The sequence below is a fragment of the Sus scrofa genome, chromosome 1, assembly GCF_054392235.1.
Source record: "Sus scrofa isolate SSC_HxYL_T2T_F1_AM1 chromosome 1, Sscrofa_HxYL_maternal_Yorkshire_Landrace_v2.0, whole genome shotgun sequence".
Classification (NCBI taxonomy): domain Eukaryota; kingdom Metazoa; phylum Chordata; class Mammalia; order Artiodactyla; family Suidae; genus Sus; species Sus scrofa.
In genome coordinates, this window is record NC_139383.1 from 65,288,904 (window position 1) to 65,305,156 (window position 16,253).

At 35.6% G+C, this 16,253-nt stretch overlaps 1 protein-coding gene across 33 annotated transcripts in view; it reads left to right on the forward strand.

Moving 5' to 3' along the window:
• Positions 1-16,253, forward strand: part of LOC102160801 (uncharacterized) — a 1,256,521-nt gene that overhangs the window by 693,698 nt on the left and 546,570 nt on the right. The gene's annotated exons all lie outside the window — the stretch shown is intronic.

Below are 16,253 nucleotides of genomic sequence, written 5' to 3' on the forward strand. Positions count from 1 at the left end.
AAAAAGCAACACCAAGCTAGTCTCCCCATTCAACTGCTGTCATAAAACCCTCCCAGTGCTATGTTTGCATAGCTGGCTTCACCGATATGGCACTGTTAACACAAAAGAAGAAGCTGCAGCACTTGTCTTTGTTTAGCTGAAATTACAAGTCATTGAATTAGTATGTCATCTTTATTGTGCTGTCATGCAGCGGAGGTGAGGAAGGCTTCGTAATGGATGGGAGAGTTTGATGGCCTGAAAGACAGGCTCACAGATGGTTGTCGATATAAAACAGTTTTTCCCTTCTTAAAAAAAAAAAAAAAAAAAAAAAAAAAGGAAGAAAGGAAGTAGAGAAAAGCAAAGAGCCTGCTTGGAATGGATCTTCAGTGATTTGTGTGCAATACCAAGCAGTATTCATACCAGTCTCATCTCTAAGAACTTTGGTGGCCTAGAGTACATGACATAGGTAGACAGAGAATGCACACATTCCTAGGGGATGCATTTGTGGTTTAAATGGACATGATGCAGCGTTTTAGCTTCTTAGAAAGCTGGTGGTGGTGTTGCTTTAGGGAAGTTTTCTTATAATACTTCTGAGTAATTGTTTTTGATTAAGTAATCGATTGAAAAGAGATAACAGCAATGTAGGACATTTAAATATAAAAGTGAGAATTTTGACCACTCATTAAAAGAAAGGTAAAATTCTGCTCTTGTGTGATTAAATATATAATGATAGGGATAATAGACCATCTAATAGTTAAAGAGAGTTTGGGCTGAATTTGGCTTAAAATATTTGTAATTTAGTAATATTTTTGCTTTTCTTGCTTTTCCTCTGTACATTTAGTTTTGTTTACATAATTGGACAATTGTATTATATCTCTCTCTATATATATTTTTTAATGAAATAATAAAATAATTATCACTTTTAAGAGACAAAATATTCTGTTCCCTTGGATAGTTTGTTAAAAGGTCTGGCTTAGTCCAAAAAGGCATTGTTCTGAATTTAATTCTTAGACACAGAAAGCACTTTTTCACCATTATTTCGAGTGGGAATCTAACACACCAAACATTCAGGGCAATGTTTTAATTAAGGAGAAATCTAGTTACACCTAAGAGTGTGTAGAATTTTTAATGTGTTGTAATTATTTTGGGTAGAGTTTGACTTTTTTTTTTTTTCTCTTGTGGGCAAGAAAAACAGGAGAAAGTTAAAAAATCTGAATTTCTGTGGTAAGATTGAGACCAGATATATGGTCATATACAAAAGCTTCTAATGGGAAAATTGTAAATGTGAATATATATTTTAAAAATATACTTGATCATATGTAAGAAAATTATAAAGGCTGAAAATAGCAGACATTAGATCTTTCATGAATGCATATTCCTCTTGAAATGTGAAAAAACATGGATATATTTTGAATATCTCTAAAATAGCCCTTACATCTTCCTAAACAGTTGTATAAAGGAGAAATAAGGAATTAAATGCTTATCTGGAACCCTAAATTTATCTATCAGCAACATTATTACATGTATTGACTTCTATTTAATGCATGTGTTATCTTTACTTGGAGGACTGTAATGCTGACTTTTCTAGTTGGATATGAAAAGCAACCTTTGGGAAAATACTGTTTGTATGCATGTGTGTTTGTGTGAGATGGAGGTATGATGAAAGATAATGAACTCTAGAGCCAGATCTGCATTTGAATCTTGGTTTTGCCACTTGTTAGCTGTGTTACCTTGAGAGGTTATTTAACCTCTTGGCATCTGAGTCTCTCCTTTGTTAATATGAGTGAAGAGGAATGAGCAGTGAGTGGGGATGAGGGCAGTAGGCATCAGGGATTTGGGCAGCAGGTGACCAGGCCACATTTTGGAAGTGTTTTTATGGCTGCAAGATTACAAATTGCAACCCAGTGCCCTACTGTCAAAACGCTACCAGTGTATGGGCTAGGACCAGCAGACCTAGATCCTAGAACAGGAGGAGCCTGGCATGGAGGTTTGGGCACAGAAAAATGCAAGGTCAGAGCAGAACTGACAGAATGAGAGCTTGATGTCTGACATATCTGAAGAGAGCAGGTCCCTAACTCTGTCCACCTAGGGTTAGTTTAAGTGCCAGAGACTAGGTCAAGCATAAGGAGGTCCTAGTTCTCGTTAGAGGTGACTTTTGTGGGCACAAAACTAAGCAAATCATTACAGTTAGTGATAATTTGTAATTTAATATGACTGAACCAGCTAAGTAAAGATATTGCAAGGGTAAAGGAAGGAAGAAAGAGCATAAAGTATGAATAATGAAAGAACTAGGATTTCTTCTTTTTTAAATTTTATCAGACTAGAGTTGGCTTACAATGTATTAATTTCAAGGGTACAGTAAAGTGAATCATACATATATGTGTGTATATATATATCCATTCTTTGTTCCCATATAGATTATTATAGAATGTTATATTGAATAAGACTTCTTTATGGAGGAAAAATTTGAGAAAAGAGGAAGCTAGGACAACCAGAGATGAAGAGCTTAATCTTTTATTGCTGGAGTGACCCTTCGCACTACCCAAATAAGGAGGGTCTTCCCTGGCTGGCACTAAAATGCTCTTGCCTTCCCCAGTCCAGGTCCTCTATAGCAAGTACTTACTTGTTTAGATGTGGTGGCTAGAATGACCAGTTTCCTGCGTAGTGTGAGGGAGTTTAGGGTATCCTGTTGCTCCTCCCATTGCTTAAACATCTTCATCTGTTCCACAAAATCTCTCAAATTCTTCAAGGAGTAAACAAAAACTTTAATCAACAATTAGGCATAGACAAAACCTAAGCAATAATAGGAATGGCTACAGAGAGAATCATTTCTTTTTTAAATCACAGTTTACAAATAAAGCAAGGTATATGAAGGACATGGTAAATTGCAAGATGCCAATGTACATGGTAGCAATTAATAATGTCTCATTTAATCTGTACAAAAGAGTGAATGAGGACTAACATTTAGTTACATTGACTTGAATTTACATAAAGATGTGAGCAACAGAGCTCAGATCATTACCTGTGAATTGGTGTTGTAAAAAGAATAGGTGTGTTAAAGGGTAAGGGCACCTGAGGTAGATGAAGTGATAGAGAAGTAAGATGAAGGGAGGAGGCCCAAGAGAGCTAAGATGAATAAATTTTCAGCTTTAACCATACTAAAAAGACTATATTACCTGGTGTTTATAGGTGTCCGAAGCATTTTTCTATGCACTTTTTCCCTCTTCTTTGATTTCACCCTTCCCGTAAATTTTTATTTATTTTTTATTCTTTTGTCTTTTTAGGGCCACACCCGCAGCATATGAAGGTTCCTAGGCTAAGGGCCTAATCAGAGCTATAGCTGCTGGCCTGTGTCACAGCCACAGCAACATGGAATCCAAGCCGTGTCTGCAACCTATACCTCAGCTCACAGCCATGCCGGATCCTTAACCCACTGAGCAAGGCCAGGGATGGAACCTGTGTCCTCATGGATGCTAGTCAGACTTGTTTTCATTGAGCCACAATAGGAACTCCGTTCCCATAAATTTTTAAATTCATTTCCTGGATAAGGATGAGGTGAAAGGTGATGAACAAGAAAGCATGCCTAGTTATTATATTAAAAGAAGAATATTTTTTAAATGCCACACGTACACTTATTTATATTCTGCTGTTTTAGATCTATTCTAGACTAGTGTTCCAGCGTTTAGGTCATAGGGTCCTGTGTTCTGTAATATAAGCTGATTTCAGCTAAAACATCTTTTTTTTTTTTTTCCCTTTGCAGCCTGTGACTTGTTCTTTTAGAATAAATGTCACTTTCTGTGTTTAAACTGCCTTTTGGTTCACTGTTCTTCTCCCTTTTCTTCCTGGTCTCTGTATTTTGCTTAAGCTGTATGATTAAATGAGAATAGGATGATAATTTGAAATGATCACAGTGTTATAACCTTGTCAAAATCAGCTGGAATATATTTAGCAATTATTTTAATAAGCAATGCCACATAAGTAATTTCATCATTTTATTGTTATTTTTATTCACAAAATGTATAAACTGTAAGTGAATATATCTTAGTCCATTATAAAATTGAATTCTAGTTTTCTGACTTCCCTTGTATATATGTCCCCATGATTCTACCTTTTTTTCTTTTTCATTTTTCTCTTTCCTCCCTCTGGATACTATTGCCTCCTGTGGTTTCATTCCTATGCAGATAAATACTTGCAGATCTAGCTCAGAGAATTCTGTCCCTACCATCACTTGTGTCATTGAGTATTGGATTTAATAATAGTCACATAAAGCTCAGATTTCCTCTAAGTCAGAAATCACTAACTTATTTCTCAATCAGTCTATGTAAGATACGATACCCTAATTTTCCTAAAATCTAATATTCGAGAGTGGAAAGCTATTATAAACTTACCTTTTAATTGAGAAATTTATCGGCATTGTCACTCAGATTCTCTGATAATGTCTCAGACTCCTTGTATCCAAAAAATACCTCCTCCATCTCCCCCAAACCAGCAACTCCTCCTACTTCAAGCCACATAGTCAAAGGTCTTCAGAGTCCCTTACTCCTCATTCTTCAATCATTCACCATATTCAATAGAATCTAGCTCTGCAATATCTGTAATTCCCCCACTGTTTGGTCCTGCATTATTAATCTCCTGAATTGGGGCTTCAGACTTCCTGCCTCCACACCACAGGTTAGCCTTCCAGGAAGTCTCTTTACCTTCAGTTTCTCATCTGTCACTCCTTTAAAATAATTTTCTAGACCTCATCTCTCTGCCCTTCCCAAAGGTCTCAAAGACTCCTTGTCCCTAGCAAATTCAGATGTGCTCTTATGCCTGCACTGAGGGTCTTCTGTGTCATGACCAGTTTTATCTCCTGCACATTCCTCGAATAGAACCTTTATTTACACAAGCTACCCACTTTTCATGAAATCATCTTTGCCCAGTAAAATCCTATTAAAAAGTCATCTTCTCTTGTGATTCTCCCAGCCTAATGTCATCTTTTCTTCTGTGAACTTTGCCCCCTTGCATTTTCTAACTCTTCAGTGGTCCTCAACATACTTGGAAATTATCTCATCTCTTCTTTTTCTACCATCTTTGCCTCCACTTAATTTTAAGCAACTTCTGGGCAAGATCTCGTCTAATTTTATCTTTGTATTTCCAAGACAAATCGGTGCCATTATTATACTTAATACTCAATAATAATTATTAATTTTTAAGGAAAGCAACTACTTGTAGTTTATATCTCCTTGCTGTTTGTCTTAGTGGATGCTTCCCCAAGAACAATACGGAATTATAAGAAATTGAATTCCGAGGTTCTCAGTCAGCTGAATTAAACCATAAATTGTATAACTTTTCAAAGTGATGAAATGAATAAATTTTCATAATCCAGCTTGATTACTGGGACTTGCATTCTGTGTGCTATTCTTCACGTTCACATTTTGGAACCTGAGATTGTCTTTGTGAGGATATATAAAATGATAGTATAAATAAACTTCCCAATTAGGTCAGCTTTTAATAACTAAGCACTCTAATATAATTCTTGAATTATAAAGATAATACCACATTTCTCATTGAGAGGAAATGGAAAAAGAGTTAATAGTTTTGGACTTCAAGAAGTCTCAGTTTTATACAATCATTCCTCAATTGAGAGCAAAGGACGGAGAGACTAACTCTCTATAGCAGTGGTACTCAAAAATACCTTTATTTATCAGGCTGTGGTCTAATCTCCCAGACTGGCTGAATCAGAGGAGGGACAAGGGTATTTACAGCACTGCTAAGGACTTATTCACCCCCTGACTTCACGCTCAGCTAAACTTGGAAATGCAATTGGTTTATTTTGTATAAATAAGCAAGAATGCTGGAAGAAACTAAATATCTTCATAAAACAAAACATTATGATACCAGAAACCCTTAGGAATAGCACTAATGCTTTTAAATGAAGGTTTTATTTGTCTCAAAGCTGCAAAAAGGAGTCACTAATGAGATGTCATTTAAATTCTAACACCTGTTTAATGGCAGTTTTTCTCTATCCCCAAAGAGTAACTGTTTATGAATGTTTGCAGTTTTCCAAGTGTATCTACAAGAATTGTTTTTTCATAAACAATGTGATGCCTTTTTCCTCATATGCTACAGTCACGTTACAACATATGATGAAAATTGTTGGTTGTGGCATTTTTGTATTAGATAGCTTTCAAAGATAGTGTTATTTCATGCACTGAAACTTAAAATTTTATAATTCACATAGTAAATGTTTTATCAAGAAGCTTCATGTTTTACAGATTTATGAGTATATATTTTATAAGAAAAAAATTCTCATTGTATTTTTTAACCTAAATTTGAATAACATGTGAAAAGACATGCTGAAAAATGTTTGCTCCTATATCCCTGTTATGAAAAGAAAATATCTTTATAAATGAACATACCTACACATAGATTTCTAAGAGTTGCAAAAAAGAAACGCTTATTTCCTTTTTTCCTTTAGACGATAAATAACCGCAAAATTCAGAAATGAGACTGTAGCATTTCTTTTGTGATTTGGTTTTTTCTTCTGTAAACAGTTTCTTATTCATGAAAGGAATCCACAGTAACCACATTGCCATTTTTCTTTATGATTTCTCTAGAAACTGATAGTGATGAGTAACAGATACTATGTAGATCCATATATGAAAAAATTATGTACCTTTGGAAATATATTTCTTTAGGATCTGTCCTATTTGGTATTTATAGCATTTTATGTAGGCTACTTTCATGTTTAACACTCTTTAATAAAACTACTTGTACTATGGTAAAATAAATGACATATACATTTATTTTAAATAACTTACCTCTATCTTGAGAAATTCAAATATAATCAATTTCTTTGGAGTAGCAGTGACCTTAAGCCAGAGGTTTTTATCAAAATTATTATATGAACTAGCAAAAGTGCTGGCTTTTAGGGAAGCTGCAAGGATCTCTTCTTTTAAGGAAGGCATATCTTTGAACTAAAATGAACTAGAGTTTTGTTCTCCTAACATGCTGCCCGTGTGACAAAGCAATCCTTGTTTGTGTCAGGAAAGCAGGAACTCATCTTGACAAAAGGTGAGACCAGGGCCTGTGGACTAAAGCTTCCTAAGGACTCTTTGGGATTTAAGCTGAATGCAGTAGGCTTACTGCAGAAGAGAATGGTTGAGCCATAAAATGCTCAAAGTGTGGACTTGAACAGTTCTAGAAAACCTAAATGTTCTGCACATTAAAGGAGAAAAGAAGAAAATTGTTGCAGATGTGATTGGATTTCTCATTATGTAGAAAACTATTCTAAATTTCTTCCTCATGATCATCAGTCCTTAGAGTTTTTAGTACCAAGTCATTTCTTTTCCTCCCCTCTCATGATTATCCTCCATGAGATTCTTGCCAATTTAAGGTGCTCTTTTGAGCGAACAGAAGGACTGAAAGCTTTTCAGTTTTTAAAATGCTTTCTCTCTCTCTCTCTCTTTGCACACACACACACACACACACACACACACACACACACGCAAGCTGACACACACACACACACACGAAACACACTGATAAATCGAAGAGTATCTATTTGCTCTTGGTTTATACAATTTTTATTTTTAGGTGTGACCTCAGTGATTAATCAGTGTATTCTCTAATTACTCAGTGGATTCATTCACAATCACTTGACATATACCTTGCCCTGAACTGAAGGAAATAAGCATATTCTTTCCTCTCTGCTGTTCCTTCCTGACTTATGAAAGCCAAATATCCATTCTGTATGGAGAGATGAATCAGCAATCCATATAATATCTATTCATCATACATATTTCACAAGGAGGATATTGTGGTGACTGCGAAGTTCTTACAAAAATAATATGGAAATCCGGAACTTGATGTGGAGTGTCAGAGAGCCTCTTACTATTATTTACCTTATCAGCTTCTGCTTTCTGAAATCAATGGAAGGGCATCAAGTTCAGCTAATCCATATTTCTGAGTATGAAATTGAATTTATAGTCTGTAGTATGTTGACTACCGCTTGCATTTAAGGCATAATTGATTTTTATTGAAAAGCTAGCAGGCACATCAAAAATTTCCACAAACCACAAGGATGTTAAATTTTACCCTGTTTAGATAATAGTGTGGCTTTATTTATCCTTTAAAATGAAGCTTTTATATTTATATCAGCAAATGCTATGGAAGTGTGACTGATACCTTATGAAACCATCAATCCATGGTTCTGTAGAACTGTAGTGCACAGAAATAAGGAACTTTAGATTTCAAAGGTAAATTTTTATGGTTGGCTTGTTTTAAGAATAAATGGATAAATGAAATAATAAATCTCACACCATACCATGTCATGGGCAAAGTATCTTTTTTCCATTGAAACAACTGCTTGCACCACTATTTCTTTTCCCTCAAATTCCTTCTGCATCTCATTTTCCCACCTGATTTATTAATTATATTTATATATTCAGATTAATTATTTAGGCATGTGAAATGTACTTCCTAAGGACTAAATCTATTTTTTCTATGTTGTTTTTTCTTTTATGGAAGTTTCTGGGCCAGGGGTCAAATCAGAGCTGCAGTTGCAGCCTATGCCACAGCCATACAACTCCAGATCCGAGTCACATCTGTGACCTATGCTGCAACCTGCAGCAATACCATATTCTTAACCCACTGAGCCAGGCCGGGAATCAAACCCACATCCTCACAGAGACAACAGGTCATTAGCTCTTGAGTCACAATGGGAACTTCTATTCTTTCAATTTTTTTAATAATAAGGAGTCAACCTTAGCATGCATGATACTCCATTAAGGAAATTTAACTCAAAGTCCCCATTTGAAGTGCTAAATACATTTATTTTTAAGTAAAAGTTATGATTAGGTGACTCTTGAGTGCTCCCACCACAGAATGTATACATTCAATATTATTTGCATGGTGGATTTTAAAAAGTCAAGCTTTGCCTCAACTTGGCAAAAATAAAACAAAACAGAAGCAAAACGATGCAGGTACCATTATTTGTTTTACCTCCTTCTCCTGTACTCCTGTAGCAGTAATTCTCACTAGGAAACAATATCACTGTAAAGAGAGTTTGGGGAATGTGTGAGGATGTATTAGGTTTTTACAAAAATTAGATGGAGTGACACCGGGATCACCACTGGCTTGGGTGAAACCAAGGAATGCTAGACATTTGCAACTTGCAGGAGGTTTCACCACATTGAAAAATTGTTCCATGCTTTCAGAACTTTTGAATATCTTATCAGATATTTGTGTAAATGAAAAAAATCTATTATCTACAATTAAAACCTACTTCTATTTTACATGCAGTTATAAGGATTAATCACATTTTTATGTACACTGAATTTTTTAAAAACCAAACTAGTATGTAAATTTAGAAAAAACTGTTCACTTGAACTTTACCAATTGCTGGTCACTGGCAGCAACTCTATAGTATGTTTGCTGCATCAATACAACAGTCGTGTCAGTTAGTATTGGTAGCTGAAGCATTGCAAGGTTCTCTGTGTAGGTATGAGACTTGACTTCGTGTCTTCATTGTGTAGTAATGCTCAGGTGCTTACATTTCAAAATACTTTCTATTTTATTACGGAGATCTTTCTTTTTATTTCCCCTTTATAGTTGGTGCATTGCATTGATTTTTTTAAATTATGTGCTTAGAATGGTTATAGGATCTACAAATTTTATGTCAATATAGTAAATGGGTTTACAGAATATTTGTTATAAAGAGGAGGCACTAAGTCTGTTAAGGTTGAGAACAATTGCCTTTTGGTATAAAGGCTTGAATGCATTAGTTGGGAAATTTTTTCAATGATAAATGTAGAGATTGTTTTAATAGAACAATTATTTCCAATGAGGAAAATAGTATCTCAGGGATTTTTAAATATGCAATGATAAGCCCTTAGTGCCTACCTTCTTATGTGTATGGATGAAGAGTGTTCAAAACAATTTGTCATATGCACAGAAATACAAAAGATGAAACCTAAAGAGATTATACATTAGTCTCTTAAGAGTAAAACTGACGGAGAGAAGCAGTATACCTTTCACAGAGGCAGATATTTTCAAAGCAATGTGTGACAGGTACAGGGACAAATCCCGTTAATAAGTAAGAGGATTTGTGCTTGGCTCTGTCACATGCCACTTTGAAAACCTACCCTCAAACTGTCTATAAATTTTTATGCCCATCTTTTTCTCCTTGCTTTTTGAAGAGTGTCTGATTTTTTTGTTTGTTTGTTTCTTCACCACTTCCCCTGCTTTATCTCCTGGCATCCTTTAATAATTTTTCAGAGGTTGGTAGGTGTATATGATTTTGTGGCTAGTTTATTGTTAACAAAATAATATTTTCTGATTATTTTTCACTGTTGCCTTTACAGCTTTGCTATAGGACGTATGTATACCACTTATGAATTCTATGAAAAAAAATCTGCCTCATGGAAATTAAGGAAGAAAGTAGCATTTATCACATCAGTTAGTTTTCTCTTTTGATATATATAGGTTTTTTTAAGAAAAAAAGAACATTCAAAATGTAATGTTATAATATGTGAGTGATACACTATCTGGAAACAGAAAGAGTTGTTCATTTCTGTGAGTTCTGAATTTTTAAAAATAAATCATTAAGCCTAGAGATATTTAACTTGTTTGCAAAGCAGAATCAAAACCAACTTCAATCTTAATGACTGATGGGCTACCTCTCTTTCTGACTCTTGACCTTGGAGACTCATCACATGTGAATATGCTGATGGAGATAGAGGAACACAAGTATTTGGTAGAAGATCTTTTGGTCTATAACTTGGTGCTGGGTGATACAATGCTCTTTCATTCTGTCAAAGATGATTTGTTTTCTGGCAGTTTACATTTGATAACTTGCTATTATAATAAAATAATTCCATAGTACTTCTATAAAATATTTCATAATAAATAAGAATCTAGAAATTTTGCTAGTAGAAATCAAGTACTTCAAACTTCAGTATTATTTTAGGATGGTAAGTTTCTGAGAAAAATGTTGTTCATGAAAATTTCATTAAAGTGAGCAGTTCTAAAAAAAAAAAATCTTTGCTCTATGAAATTTCTGGGTTTTTCTTTTTCCTCAAGAATATTATAGATAACCTAGAACCTGTTGAACCTATTGAACTGGAAGAGTTTTCTAGAGGAGTAGCAATACATAGCTGACACCATTTTCTTTGCTCATCTTTTTTTTTTTTTTTTTTTTTTTTCAGTCAGCAGCATATGGAGGTTCCCAGGCTAGCTAGGGGTCGAATCAAAGCTCTAGCCACTGGCCTACACCACAACAACAGCAATGCCAGATCCAAACTGTGTCTGCGACCTACACCATAGCTCATGGAAACGCCAGATCCTTAACCCACTGTGGGAGGCCAGGGATAGAGCTTGAGTTCTCATGGATGCTAGTCAGATTCATTTCCACTGAACCATGACGGGAACTCCTCTTTGCTCATCTTTGAGTACAGACCTAGACCATCCTTCCGTGGCATCCAGCAGCTGGAAGAAAAGTAGAAAACTAAGCTGATCTCCCAGATGGTTTTTCTACATTAAATCTAGCATCTGGATATTTTTTAAACATTTAGATGATTGGCTGAGTTTTTCACATTACATCTGCATATTTTTGGCACAGCATTGCTGTGTATGTATGTGTGTGCACGTGCATGTGTGAGACTATGTTTTGAAAAACATGCTACTACTCAGATAAAATAGGCCAGAAAATACAGCAATGAGCTTTGAATTTTCTGTGCATTTCTCTGGGTATCCAAACCTAGACTCTAGAACCAGCCAGCTTAAGTTCGAATTACAGAAAATTTCTGCAAGTCAGTGACACAGTGTGAAACACAGGATAGTTTCTTGTGTTATTCAGCTCAGTAATATCAGTAGATACTTAGATACAACTTGCTGGGAGATAGTAAGAAGTCACCTAGCTAAAATCATTTTTAACTTCAGGAACTTAGCTGTTGGCAAGGAAAAAGTCAAGCTAATATGTTTTCTAATTTTGCCATTTTTTTCCTTGGAGGTGAGTTTAAATAAGAGGTGTGCAGAGCTGAGCTTTCAGCATAAAAGAAAATGAAAAATGAAAGTAGATTTGTGGAGTACATATAGCGATGAGTTACACTATATCGAGGTGTTTCAAATGTATCCTTCTATTGAATTGCCACCATTACATCAAAGCAGGAAATACAGAAACAGAATTTGCTTTACCTCTGAAAAGTTTAGTTTCAATCCTGTCTCTGATTCATAGTAACTAGCTGTGTATCTTTAGTCATGCTATTTGAATAATTTCTGAGGCTCAGTTTTCTGACATATGTATAATATGAGAATACTGTCTCCATTATATGCTTGTTGTGTAAATTATGTAAGGTAATATATGCTAAGTTTGGCTTCAGTCATAATATATAGTACATGAGAATGCTCAATAAATGTTTATCATTTTACAGTTTAAGAAACAGGGGTTTAAAGAGTTAATGGTGGTCATAGAACAAGGACGTCTTCTAAGGAGGGATTTTATCTAAGTCTGTCATCAATCCTTATACTGTACTTTCTCCATCATTTTAAATAGCTTATTTAGAGAAACAATAATTTCCACAGTTCTGTTGCTTTTATAAGATGCATCCCCAAATAGCATTTTTGTAAGTTATATAGTAATTTCACACATCTTTATTTCTCATCTTGAAGTATAATCAAAATGAAATAGCAGTGGTTATATTGATGGTGTGTTATGGTCCTATGAAAATCTGCAAGTATGGTATCTTACCAACATATGCATCCCCATTGCTTTTAATAAGCTTTATTATCAACAGACCAATCCTGAAAGGTGGTAGGGTCTAGCCCTCTGTCACTAAATGTCTATATGACTATGAACTATATGATTAACTTGACAAATATGTACTTTAAACTGCTTTGGGAAACAGTAAGGAAGATATCAGACAAATGCATGATAAAGTCTAATAAACTGGAATACACATATGCTGTGCTTTGGGAACGTGAGTGTAAAATTCCAACTAAGGGAGTGTTAGAAGTGCTTATGAAGGAGGCACCATTGAGAGAGCCTCAAAGGATGGACAGGGCTTGGTACATGGAGATGAGCAGAAATCCTAGATGTGGGAAAGCATTTAATGTCTTTGAGAGGCAGCTCTACGCTTTTGGTCAGCATGTTAGGCACATTTTGATGACACAAATTGCGTGTTCAGGTCACTCAAATGATAACAGACCACACTAGGGAGTAGGAATATTTAATCTATGTCAATGAGGGAATTTTGAGGTATTTGACTATGATATAAAATGATGGATGCTGGCAATGAGAAGTTACTTGGGCATGAATTAGAGGAAGACAGATTGGCATGGGCAAACTTAGATTCAAGGAAGCTGCAAAGAAACTAAAATATGTGATGTTTCATGAATTTGAAGATGTCCTTTCTAAGTTTACTCATCAGTAAGATCAATGGGCTGGACTTGATTTATTTTATAGTCCTGATCAACCTTTATTTTCTAAGTCAATATTTTCTAAATTGTATTCTATTGAATGCTATTTCTGTTAGATAACAACATGTGCTACAGTAATTAAAAAACGAAGTGTTCTGTGATTGAGCAATTTTAGGACAAACACTGAGTAAAATAGAATTTGTGTTTGAGAGGACATCTCAGAGCCTTATTCTGATAGTATTCATTAATGCTTTCTAATGCATTTCCAATGTGGAAAGTATATGTGAATTGCTTTCTAAGATTATGTGACCATAGAATCCGCCTAGCTTATATCTTTTAGTGTCAGGGTTTTATGAAATATATTTGTTGTATTGTTTGTCCCACTATGCATAATAGATTCTCTACTGAAATTGTAATAGGTCTTTGTTCTCTGTTTTAAATGATCCATGCAGTGTAACTTTAAAAACTCGGGTGGTTCTTGCAAGAATTTCAGTGGAATCTCCCCCACCTCGATACTTTAAAAGCCATGTAGGAAAGGCATGCATTCAACTCACATCACATGCCACTGACAATTGAAGGTGGAATTGTTGTTTCTTCCACCATCCAAGGCGAAGTTTGGTGCTTTTGTTGTGGACTATAGTGACACCCAAACACTGAAGTAAAAGTATTCCTCCTCTATCTGGAAAGATAATTCTCTTTGGCTTGTCAGGCAATTTTTGGATGGGGAAAGACATAGAGTAGTGAAAAAGAAGGATCAAGTGACTAGACAGTAGACTGGTGCCATCAACCCCTGGCTATCAGTGGGGTGGTACATGTCATGACCAGAAGGGCCACATGTCTATCAAAGTAAGCTGAAATTATCTCTTCAGAAAAGAAGAGTTTTATGGAGAGTCTTAAGTAAGATATGACACTTGTCAGAGAAAAATAAGAAAATTGTTCCAGATGGTTGAGATTGTGAGAAGAAGGTGAAGAGGTCAGAGGAGGCAATGACTGGAGAGAAAAAAAAGAGGAGTGGTGAAAATCCTTGGAGTTTGGACAGGTATCTTCAACTTCATCTGAATGACAATGAGATATCAGTGAAGAAACCCAATTAAAAAAAAAAAGAAAGAAATTTTAAATACTTTAGCATGCAAAACTAATCTTGTAGAGTTATCATTCAGAATTGACTAGAAGGAGCTGTCAGGTAGGAGGAGTTCATGATAAAATGGCATTGCATTTAAAAGAAGAGCTCCAAGTGTGATGTTTGCTGTCATTGGTTGCTTTTCTGCACTTGGCAGTCGCAGGTTTACACCTTGCAGCTGAATGTACTAACAGTTCCCTCTACTGTCTCTCAGCAAGATGGTGATAGTGCAGTCAACAGTGCTTGATTTAGTGTTTGCTATTTTAACCATCTCAAAGAAATGCTGAAAAGAGGCATATGCTTTTTTCATTAACTACTGTCCTGCCTTAGAAGCATGACAAGTTTTCAGTTTATTCATTTTTAAAAACTAAAATATAACTCTTCAGATATTGAAAGTATTTAAATCCTACCTAAACCTGAATTTCCTTAGATCTGTTAAAACAAAACAAAACAAAACAAAAGAACTGGTCTATTTCTGTTCCTATAAAGTAATTGGATGTGAAAAAAACAAGGATGTATGTCTGGTTCAGCTACAGCATTGCAGACTATCTGAGAACCCTGGAACTTCAGTTGCACATGTACGCTGGGCCAAAGGTATTCTAGCCATGTGACCTTGGCTAAATTATTTATCTTTGGTCTTTGTTGGTTTATTTATCTATAAAAGTAATATATATTTCCACTAATAGAATTGTTGATAGTATTGAAAAATACCATGTATGTAAAGATTTTGGTGGTGTTCTAGAACCGTGATAAGGTTCAAATTTTGCTGCTTTAGCTCCTAGATTTCTTTCATGCATTTACTTAGCCAAAAAATTTTATTAATCAGTTTCTAAGTGCTGAAGATATAACAGTATGCAAAGCAGACCAAATTCCTGACCTTATCCAAATTACATTCCCCTTAGGGAAGATAGATAATAAATAAGCAAGGAACATATGGTATATCGCTATTGATAAATGCTGTGCGTTAGGAGTCAAATTACTGGGTTGTTTTTTTGTGTTTGGTTTTTTAAATCATTTGTCGTTTTTCTGGATACCCTAAAGCAGTGATTGATTTAGCTTCATGGACATGGATGCATTTCTCTACTGAATGAATGTGAAGGTGATTGTGTTACAGTCAGGATACAGCAGTATGATCATATAATTTATGGACGAAACAAAGAACTTTTAGGGTGTGAAAGGGGAGCGGTGAACATCACCTAGGGACAATAGATGCAAATTGGGGCTATCTCAGGTAAACTAGGGAGATATAATTACCCCAGGAATTGGGGACTTCCAGCAGGCAGTGCTGATACCGGTGCCATGAGTGTAAGTAGGATTAGGCCAAAATGATGTAGCCCATGTAATAAACATATGGACAGAGTAAGATTGATATTGATAGGCCTAAGGCTGAATAGGATTCACAAATAAAGTAATCAGAATCAGGTGAGAAGTTCTGGTCCTTATGGAAGTAAGCTGCCAAGGGCGGCCATTTCTCTCCCGGGCTGCCCAGATTCAAGACGGGCAGATTACAAACTTATGTGGGTCCTCCTGGCTTGGCAGCCTGGGCTCTGTTGGTCAATAGCTGTCCTTCATGGAGAAAGAGGCATGTGTTATCCTCTGGGAGCCCATAGTGAGCCTACACTGGGTGATGAGAATAGTCTGTGCCTGTTTGAGGTTTAATGAATGACAGGGAGTGGTTTAGGCTTCTCGGAGACCATGGAAGATTTTAGTGCTTAGAGCTCTCTGGACTGATCTTGTTGAGCTCCTGTTTATCCAA